We start from the raw sequence: 24114 nt of genomic DNA, 5'->3' as shown, positions 1-24114 counted from the left end.
GATCTTATGATAGAACCTTAACAACATTTACAACACTCCCCAATGCTTTATCACAAACAAAATGCACATCAATTTCTATATGTTAAAGTTCGGTGGTGAAATATTGGATTTAGGGACAATTGTGTGGTGAACTCTTATCACAAAGGATTTCCATAGGAGACTTAGAGTGCGAAAATTTTCAAATAAAAATGAAAATTTTGAAAAAGCCGTTTGGTCGATTCATTTTTAAAAAAATTTATATTTTCCAAATTATATAAATTAGAAATTTGATTTTTATAGTTTTCCAAAGTTTTCTAAATTTCGAAAAGAAAAAATGAAAACTTTACTGGTTTCAACCAAGTGTGTTTTCCAAATTTTCATTTAAACTAAAAATGAAAGTTCAACTTTATTTTCTGAAAACCCTTTCTAGAAAAATGGAAATAATTTCCCACAATCAAATACATCATACATTTTATGTGTAAATGTCCTAACAATTTTACCAGACATAACACTTCATAAGTGACTGAAGCAAGTACCTTGTATTTGTAGTATTTGTATTCACGGGATGATATCGATATAGTAGCTTGATGTTTATTTTTATAAGGAATAAAAGTTTCCCAAAAAAAAAAAAAAAAAAGAAACTTGTTACCATCTCCTTGTGTTAAAACATTTTCCCCAGCATCAATAAAAGCAGTTAATTATTGATAAAGACATTTTACTACTAAAATACTCATTGGAGGGCTTGATTTTAAATATGTCAAAAACCCTCTAAGAAATTTTAACATATAACTTCATCGGAGCATAAAGAATTTGATTGTTCCAAAACGTAAGTTCATTCATCCACGAAGGCAATATAAATAAGATAAAAGCTAAAACAAAGGAAAAAATATTGATGGAATAACTACCGATCAGATAAGATTCCTTTACCCCCCCCCCCCTGAAGTTGGAGCATGTAAATCTCGAATGTCCAACTTGCCAAGTAACAACTGAAGACGTTGTGACCCTAAAGCCTCTGTGAATAAGTCACCAACCTGGTTTGTAGTGTCAACATGCATGCGTTTGATTTCTTGTGGCTCAACACGTTCACGAACAAAGTAACAATCTATTTCAACATGTTTCGTACGTTCATGAAACACAGGGTTGTTGGCAATGTGTCTAGCCGCTTGGTTGTCACAAAATAAGGACGCAGGTCCAACTGGAGGTACATCTAACTCTTTTTAAAGCCAACGCATCCATAAGATTTCACTAACAGAAGTGGTCATGGCTCTATATTCTGTCTCCGCTGAAGATTGCGAAACAACAGACTGTTTTTTAGTCTTCCACGAGATTGGCGCCCCTCCGAGAAGAAGCAAGTACCCAGTTCGTGACCGCCTAGTGTAAAAGCACCCTAGCCAATCAGCATCACAATAAGTCACAAGGTTCAACCCTCCTTCCTTTGGAAAGAAGACCCCATTGTCATGGAGTGGATTTAAGTAGCGTAAAACACGATTTGCTACATCCATTTGTGTTTGTCTAGGATTAGAAACGAATTGACTCAATATGTTGACTGAGTATGCTAAATCGATTCTGGTTGCTTGAAGATAAAGAATCCTTCCAATGAGCCATCGGTATTGATTAGCATTGATGTGTGCAAAAGTACCTATCAACTCTTAAATTTATAAACCTAACTGCTTATCTACTATGCACCTATAGGAAGTGTACCTAGTCAGTTTATAGTATAGTAAAGTAAGTTGGGTATCGAACATAGGGAATGTATTTAGGTAATTGTTGTGACATGCTCTTTAGGGGGTTGAATGTTGGATGATGGATCAGACCTTGAAGTTTTCCTGAGAACACAACACAGAAGAATCGTTAAAGGACGTCCGGACGTTCTCCCGGGACATCACTCCGACGATCAAATTAGTTTTTTGAGAGAGAGAGTTTTAGGGTAAATTTCGTGAGGAATAAGATGGATCTCCTCATTGAGACGGAAGAGATCCTTTTATACCTGTTAATAACGGATCGTGGGGACATTGTCCAGTGAGTGTGAGACGTGGCCTCCTCTTACTGGGAGAATTACACCCACACTAACTAACTGCCAGGTGACGTCAGTTCTAGGCGTCACCTACGCTTTCTGTCACGTCTTGATTGGTCGTGAGTGAATGAGAAGTTCACGAGGAATATTCTCTGTAACATCCCAAAAATACGGTCTAAAAATTTCACTTTTAATTTATAAATAAAACCATAGTAACCCAAATCATCTCATAAAAACATAGGTGATAGTATCTCAAAAACATCATATCAAAACATTGTATCGAAATCACATATCCAAATATCAGAGTATAAACATCCCAGGCTAAACAAATTGTGTGTGCACTGCAGTCATCCCGAGCTCTTCCCCTTGCTACCGGAAGTACATGAAACCAAAACTGAAAATTGTAAGCACGAAGCTTAGTGAGTCTCCCCAAACTACCACATACCATGCACATAATCACATAACTTGGGCCTTGTCCGCTACATCGGGCCCCGCCCAGCATCGAGCAAAGCTCGGTATACATATGAACATATCAACATATACATAAACAATCATATAACATAAACATATAAACATTCCTCAGGCTTTCCCCAACATCGGACCGAGGTACGGAACATATAAACAAACACATGCAAGAATCACGAAGACATCAAGCATACAAACATTCATTGGGCTTGCCTCGGCATCAGACCAAATTCCGGAACACATAAACATATAAACCTACATCGGGCACTACCCGGCATCAGACCCTAGTCCGGAATCTACTATCACACATAAACGGGCCGAAATTGGTGCCTTAGACCCGTCCCTATCGGAGAAGACTCACCTCGCAAAGATGACTGCTAATCTCACAGTAAGGAATCTCTAACGGCTGCTCCCTCGACTCCCCGACTATCATTACCAAAATGACACTTAGTCAAAGTCCAATAATCCTTCTTAGGGTAAAATGACTATTTTACCCCTGATCTCATTTGGCCCATGACCTAGGTCCAAATCCATAACATGAAGGCCCAATTCAATATAACTTGTCCCAAGCCTACTAATGGCCCACTTATGGCCCATTTTTCTAAATTCGGCCCAACTCCTCAAATGGACCCTTCCATCAAGCCCAACATGTGACATAGTCCATTAACAGCCAAAAAATAATCCAATAGGCCCAAACGGCATAGTCCAAGGGAATGGCCCAAAAGGCCCACTGACTTACGCACATAGGGCGTTCCCTTGTGGAACACTGGGCGTTCCTTTGCAATCCAGTTTGCGGGTCTCAACGGGAACGCAACGCGTTCCCGAGCCTTACGCAAGGCGTTCGCGTCCAGAACCCAAAAACCGGCTATTAAGGACTTAATGATTAAGCCATGCTATCCAAACATAGATCCATGCTACTAGGACCCCTAGAATCATAAAGTCACGGACTTGGTGACTTTGCATGCACCCAAAAGTCCCAATCTCAAGAAATAACAACCAACTTTCATAAAGATAGCCATAACTCTTGCATGAACCCATTAAGACCTCAAAGATGGCAAATTTTCTATCTTAGGGACTCAAATGGCACTAAGGATGACAACCCTAGGCCTAGAAACAAATTTGAATCATAAAGATCCATTCTTGGGACCAAAAGGTCCAAAACATCACTACTCTAGATCTAATCATATTTGAGGAAAGTTGTGAGCTTTATACCTCCAAAGAGTCCCAAATGATGATATCCTGGATCTATGAGCTCAAGATACTCAAGTTCCTCTTCACTAGCTTCTCCTTTCTTCTTTCAAGCTTCTAAACATCACCAAGAACTTCACAAAGCCAAAAAACACACAAGGATGAGGGATGAGATGCTATCTAGGGTTTATGATGTTGAGAGGCTGGTAAGGAGGCTGGAGGATGGTACATAATGTTCTTTATATAGGTCCTAAACCCTAAAAGTTATGGTTTGCATTCAGCGCGGGAACGCAGCGCGTTCCTCAGGGGAACGCCCTGCGTTCGGGCTCCGCCTCCATTTTCCTGTTTTGGCAGAAATGGTCCCTCCTTTCTCCAAACTTAATAATCACAAGGTCCTTAATCAATAATTAAATATATGAAGGACCAAAATGTAAATAATACCTGGACTGGGCGTTACATTTCTCCCCTACTTGAATCAGACGTCGTCCTCGAAGTCCGTCGCCACGAACAACTTCGGGTAATGCTCCATCATCTCCTTCTATGGCTCCCAAGTCCACTCCGAGCCCTTACGGTGCTTCCACTGCACTTTCACCAACTCTACTCTCTTATTCCTCAGATCCTTTGTCTTTTTGTCAAGAATGGCTACTGGTCTCTCAATGTAGTTCAGACTGTCATCAACCTGAATATCCTCTAAAATTACAATTGCGGAGTCATCCACTATGCACTTCCGTAGCTGGGAGACATGAAAAGTGATGTGGATCTGACTGAGTTCTGCTAGAAGATCCAAATGATAAGCAACCCGGACCACCTGAGCCAAAACCATGAACGGAACGATGTACCTGGGGCCCACCTGAAACTCCAAGTCTGAACGGCGTTTGCCGGCATAGCTTTTCTGCCGACTCTGAGCAGTCTGGAGCCTGCTCCGGACCTGCTGTATCCTCTCATTACTCTTGAGTACTACCTCACTACTCCCCATGACTCTCTGACCGACCTCGTGCCAATAGATTGGGGTCCTACATTTCCTCCCGTAGAGCATCTCGAAGGGAGGTCGATCTATGATAGCGTGGTAACTGTTGTTATACGAAAATTCCGCTAACGGAAGATACGTATCCCAACTGCCTCCAAAATCTAATACGCACGCGCGTAGCATGTCCTCCAGAGTCTCAATGGTCCTCTCACTTTGTCCATCTATCCGAGGGTGAAAAGTGGTACTGAAGTGAAGACGAGTACCCATCTCGTCATGAAACCGCTTCCAAAATCTGGAAGTGAAACAAACGTCTACGTCTGACACAACCGAAACCGGCACTCCATGACGTGCCATTACCTCGCGTACGTAGATCTCGGCCAGTTTCTCAGCCGATATACTCTCCTGGATTGGAATGAACTGTGCACTCTTGGTCAACCGATCTATGATGACCCATATCGAATCTACTCCACGTGCAGTCCTGGGAAGCTTCGTGATGAAATCCATAGTGATATATTCCCATTTCCACACAAGAATATCCAATGGCTGCACCTTGCCGTGGGGTCGCTGGTGTTCGGCCTTGACTTTTCAGCAAGTCAAGCATCGCTCTACGTACCAAGCTACGTCCCGCTTCATGCAAGGCCACCAATAATCAGGGCGAAGATCCCGATACATCTTCGTCGCCCCGGGATGGATGGAGAACCTCGACTTGTAAGCCTCATCCATCAGAACTTGGCGTACACCACCCCAGTATGCAACCCAGACCCTTCCACACAAGTTCAACAACCCTTGGCTGTCATAATCAAATGAGGCCACCTGGCCTAAGATCCGCTCATACTTCCAGCGCTCTTCCTTCATACCCTCAACCTGCGCCTCCCGGATCCGTTCCAGTAACGGAGTAATCACTGTCATCCTCAGACATATGTCTCGAATCAAAGCTACAACCGCCTTGAGGCTGAGCGCATCAACCACTACATTGGCCTTTCTCGGGTGGTAGAGGATCTCACAATCATAATCCTTCACCACATCTAACCACCGACGCTGCCTCATGTTCAGATTTGGCTGATCCATCAGGTACCTCAAGCTCTTGTGGTTCGTGTAAATGGTACAACGAACCCCATAGAGGTAATGCCGCCAAATCTTGAGGGCGAAAACTACAGCCCCCAACTCCAAATCATGCGTTGGGTAGTTTGCCTCGTGAGGCTTCAACTGCCTCGAAGTGTACGTTATCACGTGACCCCGCTGCATCAACACTGCACCCATGCCTGTGATCGAAGCGTCACAATAAACCACGAAATCGTCAACGCCCTCCGACAAAGTAAAAATCGGTGCCTTGTATAACCGCTGTCTGAGAGTCTCAAAGGTTGTCTGCTGCTCAAACCCCCAGCAGAATGTCATCGACTTCTTGGTCAGTCGGGTCAGTGGAACAACAATCTTGGAGAAATCCTGGATGAATCTCTGATAATAATCCGCCAGACCAAGAAAACTCTGAATCTCAGATGGAGACCTCGGAACCTCCCACTACATCACAGCCTCTATCTTGGCCGGATCGACCAGAATACCCTTCTGGTTGACAAGGTGCCCCAGAAACTGCGCCTCGCGCAACCAGAACTCACACTTGGAGAAATTTGCGAAAAGTATCTCCCTCTTCAGTGTCTCCAGCACCTCCCTCAGGTGATCCTCATGCTGCTCCTGAGTCTTGGAATAAACCAAGATATCATCTATGAAGACTATCACAGACCAGTCCAGCATTGGTCTGCACACGCGGTTCATGAGATCCATGAACACGGCTGGAGCATTGGTGAGCCCAAATGGCATCACCACGAACTAATAGTGACCATAGTGAGTCCGAAAAACTATCTTCGGCATGTTGTCATCCCTGACTCGCATCTGCTGATAACCCGATCGCAGATCATGACGGGTTTTGAGTATTACATCATTCCTATGGTGCACATGCAACCCTAGTTGCTTTGGATCTAAGTTTTTCTCTATTAAACATGCAAATACAAACTCCAAAGCAATAACCCTATGAACTAGCATACAATTTTGAAAATCACATATGATTAGGGTTAGATAACTTACCTCACTTGTCATATTGTAATAACAAGAATAATCCTTGACTTCTGAAAGCCTAGTGCCCCAAGTGTTGCACCTCTAATGGAGTCACAAACACCCAATGCAAAGGATAACTTGGGAGAGAGGTGAAATCGTCTAGGGTTTCTGAGAAGACATACATAGGCCGAAAATCCATATAGAGGAGTTCTTTATATAGCTGTGGCTACTAGGGTTTTCAGGTGGAAACCCTAATACCTTGCTTATGATGAGTTTTGAGTAATCTAACACTCCTATGGTGTACAAGCAACCCTAGAAACCTTGGATCTATGTTTTCTCTAATATACATGAAAATTTGATTTTTCCAAGGTTTACTTCCTAGCTAGCATGGCATGGGGAACATGTAACATAAAACTAGTAGAAGAACATACCTTTCTTGTTGCTTGAATTCCTTGATGACTTTGTGAGCCTAACACCCCAAATGTGATGCCTCAAATGCTTCACACAACACCACAACACTTAGAATAACTTGAGAGAAACTTGCTTATACTAAAAATCGGTTTTTTCCCTCTTGTTTTCTTCTAGTGGCCGATTTTGCTAGCTATGAGGCTCCTTTTATAGTGTGTCACAATTAGGGTTTACACATGTATGCCTTAATTGTCATGACTCTTCATTTCTAATGATCCATGGGTTTGTAACCCCCATGGATTATCCATGGAGCTCCTTATGGGTTATAAACCAACTCCATAAACCATGGATCATAGCCCACTATAAAAGAATGAGTGATTTACATAATCAACCCCATATATTTAATTAGTCTCATTTTGATCACCAAATTAATTCTAAATTAATTCTTGATCAATACTAATTAAATAATATTATTAATATATTAGAACTTATAATATATTAATAATCTCTAAGTGTCCTTTTTTCTCTCATTACAGTCTACCTAAGTGTTGCAATGCCATGCAACCCAAATGGACCATGTCGGGCCGGGTCAAGTACATACCAAATATAGTTATGGACTTAGACACTATATTCAACAGTCTCCCACTTGGATAAGTCTAATAACTATGTTTTCATATATGACTTCAGGAGCCGACTGGCAATCTTATCTCTTTCAAAGTCTCTCGGAACTGATATGATAATGATACGCCATTTAAGATAAGTGATCATATAATCCTCTGCTCTCAAGATATCAGCCGGACAAACACATGGAACATGGTCTTACTTATTGTACATCATTTGTTTCTCGATCTCTGATTTTGTTTCGACATAGAACTAAATTGAACACATCAATTAGGTTCTGACCGGGCCCGATACATAAGTCAAAACTAAATCATCGAGGGGCCCATATAACGCTTCTATTTCTAGAAGGAACAGATAAACTTCGACTCATATGCTTGTACTGACTACTTGTTGAATTGTGCACAAAAGCACGTTTTATAACATCGAGTTACCAATGCGTTTTAGTACAATCAATGGATAACCAACTCATAGTCAACAACTCATATCTCTAGGTTTGAAGATTTATATGATATTACCGTCTCACGATCACTCGAGATAAATTCCATGAAGTGATGCAAGTGAGCGTGGGTTGAATCCAATAATCAGGCCTTATGAGTACTCATGAATGTTGCAGCAACCATTGCTATGTCTAATGCACTTTAGACAAATCATACAATCCTAATTCATGACAGTCTTAAATCAATACCTACTTCCAAAGTATGACTGACTGTGGAGGGTTTGAATAATAACATAATTATTCAGGAAGTCAAAACATGCAAAATTGAAACCATAGTAAACGATTAACATCAGATAGTAACACTTTACTCATAAATAAATAACAACTTTTATTTAATCATCAAATGTCAATTACATTTTACAAGTTTCAGAAAAACTATCTAATTATTAAAACTAATATCATCCTTCAGCCCGATGCGCCTCGTATGCTGTAAATGCTTAACCCTACTCAGTCCCTTCGTGAGGGGATCTGCTGGGTTCTCATCTGATGATACCCTCTTTGCTACGCGGAGTCCTTCTTCTATTCGATGTCTAATGAAATGGTATTTTCTGTCAATGTGCCTAGTTCTTCCGTGATCTCTTGGTTCCTTAGCTAAAGCAACCGCACTTTCGCTGTCACAGAAAATTTCCATTGGTTCCTTTTGTTGGATTAATGTCTAAGTCCATAACTATATTTGGTATGTACTTGACCCGACCCGACATGGTCCATTTGGGTTGCACTTCACCGGCACAATTTATATGGATAGTCTTTTGAGAATAGTATATTTATGATTTATATTAATATATTATAAGTTCTAATATATTAATATGGAATCATATTATTTAATTAGTATTGATCAAGAATTAATTCTAAATTAATTCTTGATCAATACTAATTAAATAATATGATTCCATATTAATATATTAGAACTTATAATATATTAATATAAATCATAAATATACTATTCTCAAAAGACTATCCATATAAATTGTGCCGGTGAAGTGCAACCCAAATGGACCATGCCGGGTCGGGTCAAGTACATACCAAATATAGTTATGGACTTAGACATTAATCCAACAGTTTCCCACTTGGATAAGTCTAAAACTATTATTGAGTATGACTTCAAAACCTAACTGGCAATCGTAGCTCTTAAAGCCGTTGTCGAACTCTGACCTTGTCAATGACTTGTCCATTAGATAAGGGATCATATATTCCTCCATTCTAGATATCATATGGACTGAGACATGGACTATAATCATTCTCTCTGTCCATTTGTTGTTTCCTGATTTCCGATTTATGACGACCGACTAATTGAACAAATCAAATCAGTCCTCGCTTGGCCAAGCACTTCGGGGTGTCATCACTAAATCATCGAGGGGCCCACAGATATCGCTTTTATCCCTTTAAGGGTAAAAGTAATGGATAAACTTCGACTCATATGGCTTGGCCAAGCTCTCACATGTGTCATCGCTAAATCATCGAGGGGCCCACAGATATCGCTTTTATCCCGAAGGTAAAAGGAATGGATAAACTTCGACTCATATGGCTTGTTCTACTACTTGTTGAATCATACACAAAGGCACGTTTTATAACATCGAGTTACCAATGCGTTTTCGTGCAACCAATGTATAACCAACTCATAGTAACAACTCATATCTCTAGGTTTTAAGAATATAAGATATTATCGTCTCATGATCACTCGTGATAAAATCCGTGAAGTGATTCAAATGAGCGTGGGTTGAATCCAATACTCAGAACTTATGAGCACTCATGAGTGTTGTAGCACCACTTTGTCCACCAACTTGGACCTCTACAAACCAACCCATGACAGTCTTGATTCATATCTACTTCCAACATATGACCGACTGTGGATGGTTTGAATAACTTAATCATTCAGGAAGAGCGACTTAGTTATTCTGGAAGTCAAAACATGCAAAGTGAAACACAAGAATAAATGAATCAAATATGGTATCAAACCCTATGAATATAAATAAACACTTTTATTTATCACCATACTGATTACTCATTATTCATTGTTTCAGTTTTATCAACTTTATACTTGAATTAAAAACACTAGTTGTCCCATGCTCCAAGCATGTACACTATGTTTTTCTTAAACAATAGCTTTGCCATACACCAAGTATACACTCTATGTTTGTCTATGATCCTTACTTTGTGAAATAAACCAATTGAACATAATTTCAATGATTCTAATTTCACACTCCCAACTCCTTATCGAAAAATGTGAGAATTTCAAATTCCTATCATTTATCGAAATCTGTTTAGATTTTAAACTTATATGCACTGACCCTCCTGTAATGAATATGTACAAAGTCACAAAGACTTGTCAACAGTCATTATAAGGTATTCCAATGGAGATCAACTCCATGGAAACTAAGTCTCATATTCAAAGTACATTGCTTTGGACATGCTTCTTGCATTAAGTTTTCTAATCTTACACAGATAACTTCCACCTATGGAGACAACTCCATATTCTAATTTTGACTATCACTTCTGAATAAGAGATGCCTCTTTTCAGAATATGTCAATATGGTCCTTCCAAAATTAGCACTATACTTCCAACTGTCCCTGAGCAACCAATCTTTGGTAAACCTCAGATTGTCCTCGACAATTGCTTAATCATTTTAGTCATGTCCAATTCTAGACCTTTTCCCTTCTTAATGCCTCTTGGCATTTGGAAAAATTTAGAAATGACAAATATTATAGCACATGCAATCGATCCTGTACCCAAAGCAAATGGTACACGATTCATGATGTCTCATATAAAGACATGATTCTAAACCAGTCTTTTGCTACAATATTTTTATTTGCCATGTTTTCCAAATTTGACTATGAAGAGGGATGTCGTAATCATAATCGAATTTTGAGAACGCAATATATAGAATTTCCTTAAGTTGAACCAATCCAACATGAAATTCATATATATATTCTTGACTAAGGATGATTAAGGTCTCAATCTAAGCCTTTAGAACTGAAATGAAGTATATCCTCTCCCTTAATTATAGCAAAACAACTTTTTCAATCCATGCAGCCTCATGAATTGAAACTTTTGTTTTCTATAATTAACATTGCTAACTTGCAACACTAACAATAATTATCATGCTCCCACTAACATGATGATTATTAGCATAACACTTATGCTCCCACTAGCTTTGACATGTACTCAGAAATCAGCTGGACTTCTAGAAATCAATAATTTATTGACTTTCTTACCAAAGTTCAGATTTCTGATACGAGATGCTTTGATAAAACTTTATCAAAATCATACACCTTTCCTTAGATAGCATGCATGTGTGTCTAAACAATTTCAGAACTATGAAAAGGGATGCCGTAATCATAGTCTCAATTGTTTAGACCTTTTGCCATCTGCTTCAAATCTACTTGGTGGAAGTGTTTCCTCACCATCATTTTCATGAATCGGAGAGAAACCTTATGACCCTTAGATTTTATGGTGTATGTGTTCTTATCCATGTGAATCGTCAAAACCATAGTCACAAGACAAGGATAATGACAAATCCAAACTCATATGGACTGAACTTATGCAATCTTTACTTCTTGCCACCTGGCAGTACAGGGCCTGCCATTGCTTCCAAGTTGTTATGCAACCAATTGAGAACTTTCAGAACTCCTATGCAAAGCCAACTTTAACTGGAATGGGCACAGAATATATGTCAACACGATAGGTTATAAACCTCAAGTCGTGTGCTAGTGAAGAACCTCAGGTTTTATTCTTGATTAGTTCTTGAAATTCTTTTTAGGATCTTTAAGACTCCCACTATCCTCTTGACATATAAGACTATCTTGCCAAATATTCAAGAGATAGTGCGGATTCTTTATCAAGACAAACACTTCACACAATTGGCCTTAGTTGGTCTTTGTTTTATCCAAAACATCACAACTTACCAATTTCAAATGTACAAGAGTAGGACACTCTTACTCTTACATTTGACAAGTGTTTTAAACCTTTCTTTAAGATATGTCACTCAAGTTACAATCTTGGAGTATGACTCGAAGAATTGTTTTGGAACGAAGTATAACTCATCTTCCTGATCTAACCATTTCAACAATTCATGACTCCTCTTCTTAGTCATAAGAATGCACTAAGATGACCTTTAGAGGACTAATTGTGATATGATTTCTAAATCATTAAGATGATCACAAACATGATACTAAAGTACTCTCCCATCTTTTCAGATTTGAAAAACTTTTATCTTTCTGCCTAATTTGATTCTTCCCATTCGTTCTGCCATACATTGAGACTTTTCCAATGTTTCAGAATTATACTTAAACTTGTAAGTATAACCATATTTACTAAACTTTAGTAAATCAAATAGTCTTAACGAGCTTTGTGGTGGACATGACCAGTGCACAAGAATGTGTACTCGATCCCTTTAGTCTTTCACTTGACTCACACATCCATGTGAACAAGTAATTAGTCTTGATTTTCCAATGTTTGAAAGTTCTCATTCATCATACTATTCAACTTGCATGATTCCAAGTTTCGGTCCAATTGAAACTTGGGCGATGAGGAACTTTCCTGATTTGGTAAATTTAGACACTACCACAAATGAAAGAATCAAATCCATTTTCCAATATTGCTGTTAGTGGAATCATATAAGCAACAATTTTCCACAAATGCCATTGTAAGGATTCTTCAAATAAACAAAATTAAACAATTTTCTTTTATTTTAAAACTTTGCGGAAAAACTTATCCTTACAATCCACATGGAAAATTGTTGTTATCTATTCCTTAGCAATATATCATAACTTCTTAAGCAACTGCTCAAAATTCTGATGCGATCGAAATCCACCTTCGCGATCAGAATCAGCATATACTTCCTTTAAGATTTCTCTCTATTCTTTGATTCTTAAAACATCAACATGTGACCCAGTCACATCATGTAATGAGGATCTCAGAATAGAACTTAACAGAGTTAGATAATGGGCTCTACCTGATGTAGAGTCAAACTTATTGACTTTAACATCCTTAGGTAAATTTGGCAGCTTTGCAATCAACGCCCCTTCCTTTGGCAAAATAAACATATGGACCCTTTGGTAATGAGACTATCTCAGACTTAGCCTTTCTCTTTACCATTTGGTCAACTGGGTTGACTATGGCCAATCCCTTTCCATTGGGAAGAGAATGCTTTTTCTGGATTTCCAGTGTCACCATTGTCACTGTCCATAAAGTTTTTGGGAAGTTGATCTTCTAATCAAATTTGCTTTACTATCGTTCCAAATCATTGCTGATTCAGCAGCACCAAGCAAATAGATATGATCATTAAGGTTCATGTCATATTCTGTTTCATATTAGTCCGAAAGGAACTCACTATGTGACTTAGAAAGTGATTGAACATCCAACTTTCTCAAGACTTTGACACCCAACTCTCCCGGCTTGTCAATATGTGACTTCATCTCTAAGATGTGATCACACATAGACCTTGCTTGCCATTAGGGCTTGAGTGACCTTGAACTTGTGGGTTAGGGAGAATAATTGGAGGAGGTGGAGGAAGAGAAGTATGACTTCCATGAGCCAAACTCGGGAAGTCATATTCATTAGGAAAGCTTGGTTTGGGAAGATCATTGTTGTCTAAACCAGACATCAACAATGGGAGAAATTCATGTAAAGTTGATTTAAGTCCTTAATATAACACCCAATATGATATATTAAGGCTAGGACCCAACAAACTATTTTATAACTTGGAAGAGGGATGCTGTAATCCAAGCTATAAAATATTTGAAGGTAGGTGAATGACGATTCACCAATTTCCACCAAGATAAACGAAATGTATTATTAGGTTTTAATTGGTTTTGAAACTCCTAGATTCTTTTGAGATTCATTGAACTTTTCAATGGCATGTTTCAATCTCGAGTGTGCCCTTCAGGTTTTGTGACTGGGATGTCGAGGATCACAAAACAAGGTGTGAAGTAACCATGCAAATATACTTGGTACCCTTAATATTTACCCCTCAATCGATGTGCCGGTTAACCACACACGCTCCAACGATACTATGATAAACATTAAGTTACCCTTTGCCTACCTTGTTAAGTCCAGGTTAGTGTGCCGGTTAACCACACACGCTCCACTAACAGCTTAAACAAAGTGCAAAGTGTAATTTCATGGATTAGCACCGTATTCACATTTTCCTAAGTAACTAAGATTGGGAATTTATAAGTGTTTAGTTACTTAGTATTTATCATTATACTTATAATGAAGGGAGAATTATAGTCCTTGTCCTACCTGTTCGGCTAACGACCCTCCACCGGTCAAGGAAGCGGTGAGTGAGAGTGGACACCCATTAAACTGCCATTTTATAGGCAGTAACCTTATACCCCCCTTATAGACCGGCTTCGTGAATGAGGCCTACTAATGGTAAGACGACTTGCTCTTATACATATAATATATTAAACTTTTAATATTATAATAGTATAAGGGTGTATTTTAGACATTTAAAATACTTGGTGGTTTAATCTATTAATTAAACTAGACTTTTAATTTAATTAAACTCAAACCATATATTTATGGATTAATAATACTCTTTTAATTAAACGCTTTAATTAACTATTAATAAAGTCCATAAGAGTTAATTTGAACTATTCAACAAAACATCATAATTCCAATTATTAAACTCAAAATTAAAACCATTTAATTAATTGTTTAAGTTATGAACCCAAGAGTTTTAGAATTCAATTCTTTTTTCATAAAAAACTTTTCTCAAATTCCAAAACTTGAGGGCAAGTTTTGTAATTCTTGAAAACCTTTGGATTCCATAACTTATGGAATTAATGGTGTTTTATGATGAAACTTTCCATGTTCCATAACTTAAGAACAAGTTATGGAATTCTTTAAAACATTAACACCAAATTTTGTAACTCCATAAAAACTTTGAATCAAATTTTTTTTTTAAAAAAAAAACTTTCACATCCATAACTTATGGAAGTTTCAAAAACCTTTAAGATCACAACTTTAAAAAAAAAACTTTTGAGCTCCAAAATTTTATGACAAAATATGTAACTCCTTAAAACATTTAGATCAAACTTTTAAAACTAATAAAATAATCATATCATTTTATCTTTTACTAAATTTGACCTAATTCAACTCATATAACAAATGATTCAAATTTTACAAATAATTCGTTTTTCACAAAACAAGTAATTATCTTAAAAGTTGACAACGTCATGTTTTTTTTTCCTTTTTTTTCCAACTTGAAAATAAAACATTTGCATCAATATAACAGAAAACAACCCATGGCTCTGATACCACTGTTGGGTTTTGAGCATTCTAACACTCCTATGGTGTACATGCAACCCTATAAACCTTGGATCTATGTTTTCTCTATTATACATGCAAATATTAGCTATTCCAAGGTTTATAGGGTTGCATGTACACCATAGGAGTGTTAGAATGCTCAAAACCCAACAGTGGTATCAGAGCCATGGGTTGTTTTCTGTTATATTGATGCAAATTTTTTATTTTCAAGTTGGAAAAAAAAGGAAAAAAAAAACATGACGTTTGTCAAATTTTAAGATAATTACTTGTTTTGTGAAAAACGAATTATTTGTAAAATTTGAATCATTTGTTATATGAGTTGAATTAGGTCAAATTTAGTAAAAGATAAAATGATATGATTATTTTATTAGTTTTAAAAGTTTGATCTAAATGTTTTAAGGAGTTACATATTTTTTCATAAAATTTTGGAGCTCAATAGTTTGTTTTTTTAAAGTTGTGATCTTAAGGGTTTTTTAAAGTTGTGATAAAAAAGAACTAATTAAATATGGACTCTTATATATATGGAATGGGCCAAGTTCATTTAGGTTGGGCTAAGCTTTAATGGATGGTCCATGGAGCTTTTAACCCATGGATCCTATGTAAATGAAAGGTCATGGGTATTAGGGTTTACATGGATGTAACCCTAATCCTCCATAATATATAAAGGGGTCCTTGGCTCACAAAAATAGGAACAAGTGTGTGAAAATAAGAGTGGGCCAATTTTAGTGTGCATACATATTCTCTCAAGTTCTTCCAAGGTGTTTTGGTGATTTGTGATTCCATTTGAGGCTTCCACACTATTGGGGCTAAGCTCTTAAAGCTTGAAGACATCAAGCTACATCAAAAGGTATGTCATCTAACTAGAACTTTGTAGTATAGGTGCTTCATAATATGCTAGTTAGGATGAAACCTTGGAATAGCTAATATTTGCATGTATAATAGAGAAAACATAGATCCAAGGTTTATAGGGTTGCATGTACACCATAGGAGTGTTAGAATGCTCAAATGAAGTTCTTTATAGCTGGCACAACTCCAAGGTCTCCGATGAAGTTCTTTATCCATATCGCCTCCTTTGCTGCCTTGCTTGCTGCTATGTACTCTGATTCACAAGTAGAATCAGCTACTGTCTCATGCTTGGAACTTTTCCAAGTAATTGCTCCTCCATTTAGGATTAAAACCCAGCCTGACTGAGAGCGGAAATTATCCCTATCAGTCTGAAAGCTAGCATCACTATATCCTTCCACTCTCAAGTCATCACTGCCACCGAGGGTAAGGACCCAATCCTTAGTCCTGCGCAGATACTTGAGAATGTTATTTACCGCAGTCCAGTGAGCCTTGCCAGGGTTCCCTTGATATCTACTGATCATGCTCAAAGAAAAGGCCACATCAGGGCGAGTACAAGTCATAGCATACATGATAGAGCCCACAACGAAAGCATATGGTATATGACTCATCTCAACTATCTTAGCCTCTGTACTCGGACTCTGAGTCTTACTCAGCTTAGCATTACTCTGGATAGGTAATTCTCCTTTCTTGGAGTCTTGCATGATGAACCTCTTCAGCACCTTATCCAAGTAAGTACTTTGACTAAGTCCAATTAGTCTCTTACTCTTGTCTCTCAATATCCTTATCCCTAGGATATAGGCAGCTTCTCCAAGGTCCTTCATAGCGAAATACTTCCCAAGCCAGGACTTAACCTCCTGCAAGGTTGGGATATCATTTCCTATGAGTAGTATGTCATCTACATACAACACCAGAAAGCTAACTATACTCCCACTAGCCCTAACATATACACATGACTCATCCTCGCTCCTCGAAAATCCAAACTCTTTGACTTTCTCATCAAAGCAAAGATTACATCTGCGAGATGCTTGCTTCAATCCATAAATGGATTTCTCAAGCTTACACACTCTATTAGGGTATTTTGTATCGACAAAACCCTCTAGCAGAGCCATGTAAACATCCTCAGCCAACTTTCCATTAAGGAAAGCGGTTTTGACATCCATTTTCCATATTTCATAATCATGAAATGCAGCTATGGCCAGTAAAACCCTAATAGACTTAATCTTCGCTACTGGTGAGAAGGTCTCATCACAGTCAACTCCCAGAGTTTGAGTAAAGCCATTCGCTACAAGTCGCGCTTTGTAAGTGTGCACTTTCCCATCCATGTCGGTCTTCTTCTTGAAGATCCATTTGCACCCAACTGTCTTACGACCTGGTACATTGTCAACCAAGTTCCAAACTTGATTGTCATACATGGACTAAATCTCGCTGTTCATAGCCTCCTTCCACTTTGCAGACTCAGGGCCTTCCATGGCTTCCTTATAATTATTAGGTTCATCCAAGGCTATCAGTGTACTATCACTGATAAATGTATCAACTTCAGTAGTGATATGATAACCATAATAAAAATCAGGTGTGTTCCTAACTCTGGTGGAACACCTTGGAGGTACAGACTCATCTATTGGCTCAACAGGAGTTTCCTCCTCATGTCGACCGATAGTATTTGAGGTTCCTTTACCACTTGACTCTTGAAGCTCTTCAAGGTCAATTTGCCTCCCACTGTCCCCTTGGCTTATAAATTCTCTCTCACGAAAGACTCCTCTTCTTGCTACAAAGACCACATTATCACTGGGTCTATAGAAGAGGTAACCAAAGGATCTTTTTGGGTAGCCGATGAAAATACACCTCTCACTTCGAGGTTCAAGCTTGTCATGAGTCTCACGCCTCACGAAAGCTTCACAACCCCAAATATTGATGTGGTCTAAATTGGGAACTTTCCCAGTCCACATCTCGTGAGGTGTTTTGGTAACCTTTTCAGTAGGGACTAGGTTAAGGATATGGGCAGCAGTCTCCAAGGCATACCCCCAGAATGAGATTGGTAACGAAGTTCGACTCATCATGGAACGAACCATGTCCAACAAGGTTCGATTGCGCCTCTCAGCCACACCATTCAGCTGTGGTGTCCTAGGAGGTGTCAATTGTGAGACAATCCCACATTCCTTAAGATAGTCAAGGAACTCAATGCTAAGATACTCTCCTCCCCAATCGGATCAGAGCATCTTGATGTTCCTGCCCAATTGATTCTTAACTTCTTGTTTAAACTCTTTGAATTTTTCAAAGGTTTCTGACTTATGCTTGATTAAGTAGATATATCCATATCTGTTGTGATCATCAGTAAAAGTCACATTATAACGATTAGCATCCCTTGTGGCAGTTTTGAAGGGTCCACACACATCTGTGTGTATGAGGTCCAACAAACCTTCACCCCTCTCACAAGTTCCAGTGAAGGGTGACTTTGTCATTTTTCCAAGTAAACAAGACTCGCAACTATCATCCGATTTTAGGTCAAATGATTCCAAAACTCCAGCCTTTTGGAGTTGGCCTATGCGCTTCTTGTTGACATGTCCAAGACGACAATGCTACAAGGATGCTTTATCCAAGCTATTTGATGAATCAATATACAACACACTATTTCCTAGATTGTCTACAACATTCACAGCTTCATAAACACCATCACAAGGTAATGCTTTAAAGTAAAATACATCATTGTAATAAACATTAATAGCACCATTATTATTATCAAACGAGAATGTAAACCCTTGTCTGTACAAGCCATTAAAGGAAATAATATTTCTCGCCATTTCTGACGAGTAACAGCATTTATTCAAATATAAAATTAACCCATTATTAAGCAACAAAGAATAAACTCCTATCTTGGTAACAAGTGATGCTTTCCTATTGCCCATGACTAAGTTTATCTTCTCGTGCTCCACTTGCTCACTTCTTCTTAAGCCCTGCAAATTAGTACAAATGTGAATACCACAACCTGTATCAAGTACCCAAGAATTAGCATTAGATGAGTTATTAGACAATATTGTATAAATACCTGCGTGGGTGGGTTTAACTTTCCCATCCTTTACATCTTGCAGGTACTTGGGGCAGCTTCGCTTCCAGTGCCCCTTTTCCTGGCAATAGAAGCATAGTGCTTCCTTAGGGTTTGAAGAAGGGGTAATGGGACCTTTCTTTGTCCCACTTGAAGAGGAGCCATCAAGGGACTTTCCCTTGGTACCCTTCGAATGGGTCTTTCTCTTCTTCCCCTTTCCCTGCCCAATTGCCAAGACAGAGGCGGTAGTAGGAGTAGGAGTAACAGCTGATTTAAGGCCACTTTCAGCGGTCGTTAAAAGTCCTTGAAGTTACTTAGTGTGACTTCCTCCTTGTTCATATGATAAGTCATACGAAACTGATCATAACTTGGAGGTAAGGAATGGAGAATGATGTCAATCGCCATGTCCTCAGGGAAGTCCACATTAAGCTTCAATAATCGGTCAACGAACCTTTGCATTTTCTGCAAGTGACCGGTGAGGGATTCTCCCTCTTTCATCCTAGCTGTTATCATGGAGGAAATGATTTCATACCTCTCCTGACGAGCACTCTGATGGTACCTATCCATCAGATCTTGGTGCATCTCAAAAGGGTAGAAATCTTCATAGGATTTCTGGAGTTCTGCTGTCATTGTGGCCAACATGATGCAAGATACCTTAGTGGTTATATCTCTTATGGGTAGTGTACTCAGCAATCTCCTCAGGAGTCGCAGTGGCTTCATTGACAACCTTAAGCTCCCTGTCGAGGACATACTCCTTGTCCTCATAGCGGGTAATCATCCTGATGTTTCTGATCCATTCATTGAAGTTGGATCCATCAAAAGTGACTTTCCCACACAAGTTCATAAGGGAAAAGGAGCCTGTAGGGTTTGAGCCAGCAACATTGTTGGAAGACATCTGAAAGAAAGAAAGACAAGTTTTATTAGATAAAGAGTCCTTAATAAGTCACCCAAATGAAATATTAAGGCTAGGATCCAACAAACTACTTATAGTTGGAAGAGGGATGCCGTAATCCAATCTATAAAATATTTGAAGGTAGGTAAATGACGATTTACCAATCTCCACCATAAAAACGAAATATTTTATTATTAGGTTTTATTGGATTTGCAACTCCTAGGTCTTTTGAGATACATTGAAATTTTCAATGCTATGTTTGAATCTCGATTGTGCCCTCTCAAGTTTGTGACTGGGATGTCGAGGATCACAAACAAGGTGTGAATAACCATGCAAATTGACTTGGTACCCTTAACTTTATTACCTAATAGATGTGCCAGTTAACCACACACGCTCCACCGATCTATAATAAACTCAAGTTACCCTTTGCCACTCTTACTAGTCCTTGTTAGTGTGGCGGTTAACCACACACGCTCCACTAACGACTTGGTAAGGTACAAAGTGTAATTTCATGGGTTAGCACCTTTTTCACATTTTCCTAAAGTAACTAAGATTGGGAATTAATAATGTATAGTTACTTTATAATTTCATTATACTTTTAATGAGGATTTAAAGTCCTTGTCCTACCCGTTCGGCTAACGACCCTCCACCAGTCAAGGAAACGGTGGGTGAGAGTGGACACCCATTAACCTGCCATTTTATAAGCAACAACCTTATACCCCCCTTATAGACCGGCTTCGTGAATGAGGCCTACCAACGGTAAGACTGACTTATTCTTATACATATATAATAATTAAACTCTTAATATTATAGAAGTATAAGGGTTGAATTTTAAACTTTTAAAATTCTGAGGTTTTAATTTGGAATTTAAAGTATTAGAGTGTAATACTTTACAAATTCCAAAACTTGACGACAAGTTTTGAAACTATTTCAAGACTCTTCAATTCATAACTTATGAGTTTAATGGTTCTTAAAAATGAAGACTCTTCATTTTATGAAACCTCTTTATTCTTTAATGACAACTTTAAAGAAGTGACTTTTGGTTATCCATAACTTGAGGACAAGTTATGGACACCATCATTAAGCATTAAGATCAAGAACTAATCAACCATGTAAGTTACAAATAATTCCTATGATCTTCTAAGACTCATAAGCACAAACTTTCATATCAAAAAATTTCAAGAAATTATATTAATACATATAAAACTTTGAAATTTGATAATAGCCACTTGAAATGGATCAACATAATCATTACCACATTAAAAACAGATTTTTACAAGCCCAAGACAGTTTGGGGTAATGATTCTAGCACGCACCTACTTGTCGAGTGCATGATACTACTCGTCGAGTAGGGTGAATTTTGCCTTGGACTCGTCGAGTCCCCCATTGCACTCGGCGAGTCCAGATGAACAGTGAGCAATTTTTTTTGTTTTTCAAGCCGTTTACATCAAGTATACAGAAAACAAGCCTAGGCTCTGATACCACTGATGGGTTTTGAGCAATCTAACACTCCTATGGTGTACATGCAACCTTAGAAACCTTGGATCTATGTTTTCTCTAATATACATGCCAATTTGATTTTTCAAAGGTTTACTTCCTAGCTAGCATGACATGGGGAACATGTAACATAAAACTAGTAGAAGAACATACCTTTCTTGTTACTTGAATTCCTTGATGACTTTGTGAGCCTAGCACCCCAAATGTGATGCCTCAAATGCTTCACACAACACCACAACACTTAGAATAACTTGAGAGAAACTTGCTTATACTCAAAATCGGTTTTGCCCTCTTGTTTTCTTCTAGTGGCCGATTTTGCTAGCTATGAGGCTCCTTTTATAGTGTGTCACAATTAGGGTTTACACATGTATGCCTTAATTGTCATGACTCTTCATTTCTAATGATCCATGGGTTTGTAACCCCCATGGATTATCCATGGAGCTCCTTATGGGTTATAAACTAACTCCATAAACCATGGATCATAGCCCACTATAAAAGAATGAGTGATTTACATAATCAACCCCATATATTTAATTAGTCTCATTTTGATCACCAAATTAATTCTAAATTAATTCTTGATCAATACTAATTAAATAATATTATTAATATATTAGAACTTATAATATATTAATAATCTCTAAGTGTCCTTTTTTCTCTCATTACAGTCTACCTAAGTGTTGCAATGTCATGCAACCCAAATGGACCATGCCGGGTCGAGTCAAGTACATACCAAATATAGTTATGGACTTAGACACTATATCCAACAGCTTAGGCAACAAGCAGCCAATGGATTCCCTCCTTAGAGCCCTTGGACGAAATCTATTGGGGTTCCCAATAGGATTTTGTCCACTCCACTCTATGGAGTCCATCAGCCTAGTTCTTGCAACTATCAATGATTTGCATAACAGTCCCTCTATTATTAATCAGTTCATTTTAATCCCAAAATTAATATCAAATTAATTTCTGATTAATTACTAATTAATAATACGATTTCCAAATAATATATTAATCATATAATATATTAATAAAATCATTCTGAGTACCAATTTATTATTCATATAATAAATCCTACTCTCTCTCCACTTGTCATCCTATCAAGTTGCATGAGTGAAGGCAACCCAAAAAGACCATGCTACATATCAAATCAAGTATATACCAATAATAGTTATGGGCTTAAACACCTAATCCAACAGTCTCCAACTTGGATAAGTCTAATAACTATTATTGCAATCGTAACTTTCAAAACCCGTTGTCGAACTCTGATCTTATCAGTAATGTGTCCTTTAGATAAGGGATCAAATATACCTCCATTCTACAAGATATCATATGGACATGAGACATAGATTAAAAATCATTCTCTCTGTTCATGTGTTGTTTCCTGATTTCCGATTTATGACGACTGAATTCAAACTACAATTGAACACATCAACTTAGTCCAGGCTTGGCCAAGCGCTTAGGGTGTCATCACTAAATCATCGAGGGGCCCCACAAATATCACTTTTATCCCAAATTTGGTAAAAGGAACGGATAAACTTTGACTCATATGTTTTCTCAATTTACTCATCAAATCACACACAACAACACATTTTATAACACCAAGTTACTGATGCGTTTACGCATCATCAATGTGCAGCCGACTTGTAAACTACAACTCATATGTCTTTGTTTCAAGAATATATGATATTATCATCTCACAATCACTCGTGATAAAATCCATGAAGTGATTCAGATGAGTGTGGGTTTAATCCAATACTCAAATCCTATTTCAGGAGTACTTATGAACACTGTAGCAAAGTTGTGCTATGTCGAAACACTTAAACAACCTACAGTTGGATTCATGACAGTCTTACCTCATTACTTACTTCCAAAGTTAACTTTGGGTGTTTGAATAACCTAGTTATTCGGGAAGTAAAACCTGCAAAGTGAAACACAAGAATAATCTAATTAATTATGGTGTCAAACTTTTGAATATAAATAAAACGCTTATTATTTAATCACCATATTAATCAGACTTTATTCATTGTATATATACTGTTTCGACTAATCAACTCAATACTCGAATTAAAACAATGGTCATCCCATGCTCCTAGCATGCACACTATGTTTATCTACGGTCCTTTCTTTGTGAAATAGATCAATTGAACTCATTTTCAATCACGTTCATTTCACAATTCCAAATCCTATCATAAGTGTAAGAATACCAAATTCTTGTCAGTTACTAGAATCTGTCATATCTAAACTTACATGCAATGATCCTTTTGTAATGTCAAGGAACCAAAGTCACAAAGACTTTGCCAATTATATTACAAAGTATTCCACTAGAGATTGTTACAAGACAATTTCATGGAAGTGAAGTCTCACATTCAAAGTACATTCCTTTGA

The sequence above is a fragment of the Lactuca virosa genome, chromosome 9 (genome assembly GCF_052849685.1).
Source record: "Lactuca virosa cultivar CGN04683 chromosome 9, Lactuca_virosa_CGN04683_v6, whole genome shotgun sequence".
Classification (NCBI taxonomy): Eukaryota; Viridiplantae; Streptophyta; class Magnoliopsida; order Asterales; family Asteraceae; genus Lactuca; species Lactuca virosa.
The sequence above is the reverse complement of the archived record's forward strand: the minus strand, read 5'-3'. Positions refer to the sequence as shown.